The sequence below is a fragment of the Panthera pardus genome, unplaced genomic scaffold (genome assembly GCF_024362965.1).
Source record: "Panthera pardus isolate Hobbes unplaced genomic scaffold, ASM2436296v1 HiC_scaffold_12, whole genome shotgun sequence".
Taxonomy (NCBI): domain Eukaryota; kingdom Metazoa; phylum Chordata; class Mammalia; order Carnivora; family Felidae; genus Panthera; species Panthera pardus.
The window spans coordinates 59,656,874-59,664,194 of NW_026526677.1; positions in this window are offsets into that span (position 1 = coordinate 59,656,874).

Genomic DNA, 7,321 nt, shown 5'->3' on the forward strand with positions numbered 1-7,321 from the left:
TGTCTCTCTCTCTCAAAAATAAAGATTTTAAAAAAAATTTTTAAATAGAAACCCTTTATTAAGCATCTATTATGTATGGATAGTTTCTGTGGATGCCCATTGGAATATTTTTAGCTGCAAGTAATGATAATGAGCAATGACTTGAACAAATAGGTAGTTATTTTCTGGCATACCAAGAATTCCAGAGGTCCTCCTTTGCCCTTTCCATCTGAATTACAAGATGACTGCAATGCTTGGCCTTCACCTCCAAGTTCAAGGCAAGAAAGGGTTGAGGTGAGAGGACAGTTCAGACTCAGCTGTCTTGTTTCATTAGGAAAGCAAAATCTCCCCCGTTGATTCCCAGGCAGTTCTACCTAAATTCCCAGTTCTACCTAAATCTCTTTGACCAGAACTGGGCCACACGGCCACTCCTAACAACAAGGGAGAGGTGGTGGGAGGTAACATAGGAGAAATGGCTTCTGGCTGGCCAATGACAGGGCATGTTGCATGCATATAAAACACAGTACTTGGCACAGAGTAAAAGTGCTCAATGCATGTTGTATGTGCCTCTGTGTATCTGTGTGTGGTTTATATGTGTTCTTCATTTCTTTTTAGTTTTTTAAGGTTTATTTATATTTGAGAGAGAGAGGCAGAAAGTGAGTAGGGGAGGGGCAGAGAGAGAGAGGGAGACAGAATCCAAAGCAGGCTCCAAGCTCTGAGCTGTCAGCACAGAGCCTGATGTGGGCTCAGACTCACAAACCGTGAGATCATAACCTGAGCCAAAGTCAGAAGCTTAACTGACTGAGCCACCCAGGCACCCATCCGTTTCTCCTAACAATCCTATGAAGTAGGATCTTTTACAAATGAGACCTAATACACAGCTGGTAAAAGGCAGAGCCAGGCCTCAGACCCAGAATGCAGACTTCCTGATGGCATTCTGAGGCTCTTTCCATTCTCTCGCCATGCACCCCCTCCCCACTAAACCGGCCCTTAAGGTCTTGCTTTTGGAGACACATCAGGCCCAAGTGGGCTTGATGAAGAGAGAAGGTGAAAAGAGATTAGCTTTAAATAAGTTGATGCCTAACCCTGGGGCTGTACGTGGAGCAACCATGAAGTCATGGGAAAAGTTTCCATAATTCCACATGCTAGACCCATGCCTCTGCCTGAATGCAGCCACTTTGGAACCGTCACGCTGGGAGCCTCAGCAGGCTCAGCACTTGTCCTGATGATACCACCACTGCCCGGGATTCCAGTGGGATTCGCCTTCACAAGTCATAAAAAGACCTCAATCATTACTGTAAAATTACACCTCATTTCTGACCCCAACCCTAGCCGCAGCTCCTCGTCTCATTTACCATCAGTTCCTAATGACGTATGACTAGTGCCAAAAATTTTAAAAATCATTCCCCAGGTGCGCCTGAGTGGCTCAGTCAGTTAAGCAACTGACTTCAGCTCAGGCCTTGATCTCACAGTTCGTGAGTTCAAGCCCTGCATCAGGCTCTGCACTGACAGTGTGGAGCCTGCTTGGGATTCTCTCTCTTCCTCTCTCTCTCTCTGCTCCTCCCCTGCTCTCTCTCTCTCTTTCAAAATAAATAAACTTAAAATTAAATCATGCCCCAAAGACAACTGTATTGCAATTTATTTTTTTTTAATGTTTATTTATTTATTTTGAGAGAGAGAAAGCACACACTCTCAAGGAAGGACAGAGAGAGAGGTACAGAGAGAATCCCAAGCAGGATCCATATTTTCAATGCAGAGCCTGACACAGGGCTGGAATCCACAAACCGTGAGAGCATGATCTGAGCCAAAATCAAGAGTCACTTAACTGACTGAGCCACCCAGGAGCCCCTGTATTGCAATTTAGATGTAAAAACATGGATTGTCGGCTTCTCAGGCAATTTTCTTTTTTTTTTCTTTTTTTTACATTTATTTATTTTTGAGAAACAGAGTGAGACAAAGCGTGAGCGGGGGAGGGGCAGAGAGAGAGGGAGACACAGAATCTGAAGCAGGCTCCAGGCTCTGAGCTGTCAGCACAGAGCCTGACTCGGGGCTCGAACCTAAGAAATGTGAGATCATGACCTGAGCCGAGGTCGGACGCTCAACGAACTGAGCCACCCAGGTGCCCCCTCAGGCAATTTTCAACTTAAGTTACAGAAATGTTTAAAATAGCTGAAGCACTGTTGCAATAAATATACCCTCCCAGGTTGACATCTTAGAAGAAGACAACTCTTAGTTTGGCTGTATCATTTCTGCTGTGTTTAAGAAAAATTACTCAGGGCACCTGGGTGACTCAGTCAGTTGAGTGCCCAACTTCAGCTCAGGTCATGATCTCGCGGTTTGTGAGTTTGAGCCCTACGTCAAGCTCACTGCTGTCAACGAGGATCCTGCTTCAGACCTTCTGTTCCCCTCTCTCTCTGCCCCTCCCCTGCTCTTGCTCTCTCTCTCAAAAATAAATAAACATTAAAAAAAAAAAAAAAGAAGAAGAAGAAGAAGAAAGAAGGGCTCCTGGGTGGCTCAGTCGCTTAAGTGTCCGACTTTGGCTCAGGTTGTGATCTCACAGTTCGTGCTGACAGCTCAGAGCCTGGAGCTTGCTTCGAATTCTCTGTCTCCTTCTCTCTCTGCCCCTACCCCACTCGTGCTCTGTCTCTCTCTGTTTCTCAAAAATAAATAAAAACATTAAAAAAATATTTTTTAAAATTACTCACCTTGAGAGGCATTGTGAGAAGACCACTAGACTTGGTAAATATATACCAATGGGATATACTTAATGCAAGTTAAGGCACCAGACATGGGTCCACTCCAAGTAATGGTGGAATTGTAAACTGGTATTGCCTTCTCAGAGCAATTTGGCAGTGAGCATTGGGAAGCTTTAAGGAGTTTAAACCAGTTGACCTAGAAATTCCCTCTCTAGGAATCTTTCTTAGGGAACTAGTCAAAGATGCAGACAAAGATTTACGTATACAGCTATTCATTTTATTTGCAAAATAGTGAAAAGAAGTAACTAGCCCAAATGTCCCGCAACGGGGAAACTGTCAAGTAAATTGTGGTGTATTCATTAAATTAAATAAGGCAATCATTAAAAATGATGTTTTTGAAGAATCATCAGATGTTTTTAAATTTAATGTTTATCTATCTTTGAGAGAAAGAGAGAGACAGGGTATGAGCTGGAGAGGGGCACAGAGAGAGGGAGACACAGAATCTGAAGCAGGCTCCAGGCTCTGTGCTGTCAGCACAGAACCTGACGTGAGGCTCGAACCCACGAACCGTGAGATCATGCCCTGACCCAAAGTCGGACGCTTAACCAACTGAGCCACCCAGGCGCCCCCATCAATGATGTTTAAAGATGTTCACAATAGCCCTGCTTCGGGTGAGCCCAAGCCCTGCTTCAGGTGAGCCCCATTTCTCTCTCTTTCTCTCTCTCTCTCACTCTCTCTCTGCCCCTTGTGGGATTCTCTCTCTCTGCCTCTCGCTCACTTGTGCCCCCTCTAAATAAATAAACAAACAAACAAACAAATAAATAAATAAATACATTCACAATAGAATAAGTGATCAAATATGACTGTAAAACTACATGCATTCTATATTCCCATTTTTACTTTCTATATGCTAAAAAAAAAGGCTCAAGGTGTACTCAAAATGTTATCAGTGGTTTTATCTGGGTGAAATTACAGGTGATTTAAAATTTTCTTCACTATACTTTTATACATACAATTTTTGATCATTGTTACTATAAGCATTGCTTTTATAATTAGAAAAATATGTGTAATGAAAATTACTTTGAAAGAAAGAAAAAAATGGGTTTTAGTAGGAGAGAAGAGATCTGCCCCTGAGGGGTTGATGGTTTAATGGAGGAAATGAGACATGTACACAAATAAATTTATTACAAGGTAGTTAGGGGTATAATGGAGGTTTTACAAAGTGTGGAGGGAAGGATTAGCTCTGCCTGGGAAAGTTGAAGGCTGGTGAAAAGAGGTAACATTCGTGCAGGGTCTTGAAGGATGAATAGGAGTTCTCTAGGGCTTTGTAAATTGTTAAGCACTATGTAAGCATAAGTTAGGTTTTTGGCCTTTGTTATTACTGTCAAAGCTTACCTCATATAAAGCTCCCTTTCTTGTCTCTTTCCCATGCTCCCTGAAGCCCAGGATCCCTGGGACAGGAAGCAGCAGTTAAACAGTCACACATCAGTGCTCCAGCAAGTGAACTGGGGTGCATCCAACTAAGGAGCAGATCCAGGACCAGAGGACATAAAATTATCTGGGAGCAGGGCCAGGAAGGTGCTGGTGGGTAAACAGTTCCCCCTTATTTGCCACCCTGTGGAAAGGCTGGCTTTGCTTGTGGCCTCCACCCTGAGTTATGGGACCATCTCCACCTGGGGGATGGTAAAAACCAAGAATGAGCATCATACATCGGTCCATGATTTACATTGGCAGGAAATGGTGTGTCAGATGCCCTTACAGCCTCCAGACAGGGTGGAGTGGAAAGGAAGGTTGTGGGTGAGGGGACCAGGAAAGGTGGCAGGAGATGATTTGTTTGGGAGAAATCCTTAGAGGCTCAAGGTTGGAAAAGATTTGTAAGTTATCTGATTTAATCCTGCTGATCCCATTCCTAACATTCCCATCACGTTGCCATCCTTCTCTGCTGTCAGGGCACAGCTCAGAGGCCACCTCTTCTGTTACCCACCCCCCCCCCCCACCTCAATTCCTCCGGGCTATGCTGCAGGCATTCCTCATTGTTCAGCTTTATGAGAAAAGAACTCAGTGTCCACTGTGCACCACGCACGGTGCTTATAGTTCCTTGATTGCAATATGCCCTCCTCTGCGTCCTTTTGTTTATTCCTGCAACAAACATATATTCGACACCTACACTATGCCAAACAATGTTCTAATAGAGTGGAGAAAAAGACAGCCAAGATCTCATGATCTCATGGACCTGTCATTCTAGTGGGGGAGACGTACAATAAACAAAGGAACAAATAGGAAAATACCAGGTCAAGAAGGAGGCAGCTTTGTGAATATCTAAGGGAAGAACTTTCCATACAAAGAGAGCAGCTGATTCCAAGATCCAAGGGGATAACCTTTGCTTGCTCTAGGAACAAAAGGAAACTGGCCTTGTGTGTGAAATACTTGCTCTCGCTTTATCTGCAGATGAAAATCTTTTTATCTTTTAGGACTTGGCTCAAGCATCTCGTGTTTAGGCAACTCTACCCTAATTTTCCCAGATCAAAGTGACTGTCTCCTTTCCTCCCCATTGACGCCAAGTCCAAGTACGTGTCTGTCCGCATACCTGTAACAATTTGCCATTCCTTCCATACTACAGCATCGCTACTCCCCTGTGGACCTCAGTCTCACCAAGGGCTGCACTTCCTGTTTAAACTCCTACCGCCCAGGACAGAGCCTGGCCCAGAGTCTGTGATCAGTAAACATTTACGTGTTCCTCAAATATATGAACACTCACGTAGTACTCTGTCAGAACCTCCCTGGGTGACACTTCTTCAGAATTAGCGGCCACTTACTGATCAGTGCCAGGCCCTGTGCTGGGGCCTTTCAGTTCTGCTCTCATAAGCCTCACAACCGCCATCTATGGTGTTATTATCCCATTTTGTAGTTAAAACTCAGAGAGCATCAAAAGTGACTTGCGAGGTGTCTCGGTAATCAGAATCAGAGCTAGGATTTGAACTCAAGTCCTCTTGGTGCCAAAGCCCAAAGCTTCATCTTCAATGTGACGCGCTCACCACGTGTTGTTAGTTCGTCTGGGGATCTGTCCTCTCTTTTCTTCTGGGTAACCATTTCCCTGACAGAAGGTCTCTAGTTCACTCCCTTCTATAGTCCTCCTGGCACCAGAAGTGTTTTGTATTTAGCACACACTCAGTACATGTGACTTAAATCTCCAAGAGGTGGAAAAGAAAGAATGAATACGTGAACGAATGTGTCATCCAAAGTGAATCAGCCTCTAATCTCAGTTCCTAGGATGATGATGGGCTGGAGGGAGAGATATTTCCAAGGGGAGGGGCCTTCCCAGGTACCTCTGCGCCCATCTGGGAAAGCTGAGTGTGCTGTCGCTGTACTAAGGCACTCACTTCTTAGAAATCACACCTTTTGCTCAGTTGTACATCTCAGCAGGCAGGCGGGGGTGCAGAGAGGAACATGCATGGCTTCCAATGAGTTGGGAAAATGAGGTTAGGTTTCGATTCAGATAGTTATTTGTGTTTTCTGGGTCTGCACGGTCAATAAATTTTCAACGAGCAGTGATTCTGTTCCTCATCTTTCACTGCTTTATGGGACTTCAGGGAATGAAAGCATAACATCCTGCTTTCCCATAAGTTCTCTGGCTGCTACCCTGGCACCAATTAAAGACATGTCTATGCAATTAATCAAAACCAATTTGGAAGCACTCTGGCCCTGCTCCTCTGATGTGCTGCCTGCTCCACATACAGTAGTTCCTCAGCTGCAGCGATGGAGCCAGGCACATAGGAGCTTTTGATGAACTGGCTGTGCCGGCCCCAAGTGTTAACTATGTCATCTGACATGACTAATGAGGCTCCCAACTTGATCCGTGTGAGCGGAGCAGCCCTGCTGTCTGGAGGAGGCTCAGTTTCCGCAGCCAGCCTGGAAAGAGGCTACAACGTGCAGGGTACACACTCCACCATGTCAGCTGGAGTCCTGGAGGCCTCTAGTGTTGGAGCTGGGAGTCGCCCACCGAGAAGGTGCTGGACACTGTGGGCCGGGCTCTGCCCTGGGCGCTGGTGGGAGTGTGACCCAATTTAAACTTCTAGCTCAGACTCCTCATTTTACAGACATGGAAACCGAGATCCAGCAACGGTGTGGGGTTTGCCAAAGACCGGAGGCTTTGGGGGGAAAGAAATAAAGGAATAGGCATGGCCCTTACCCTCAAGGAGCTAAACTGCTAGATAAGCAGAGAAACATTCCATGAGCGTAAAAACTGAGGCCTGGTGCAGATACACCTTATCAAGGCTTAAGCCATGGGTTTCCTTCTGCAAATGTTTATCAAGAGGAGGATACCCGGTGTCCTCGTCACCTCTACAATATCAAGAACATGGCATTTGCAGTCCACAGGTCCGGGTTTGAGTCCCAGCCCTACTTTACATTGATGGAATCTTGAGCAAATCACTTCATTTTTCTGAGCCTTGGTTTTCTCAACTGAAACTTTGGGGACAAGCCAAATGCTGCCACTCAGCCTACTTTCCAGAGTCCTGGTGAGACCCAGCAGAGTTAATGGGTGTGAAAGTATGAGTCTGCACATGTTAGCTATTATATATATTATTACCCCTTCTCAGGATCCCTGGCTGAAATCTCTAGAATATGGATCCACAGATAGCTTTAAC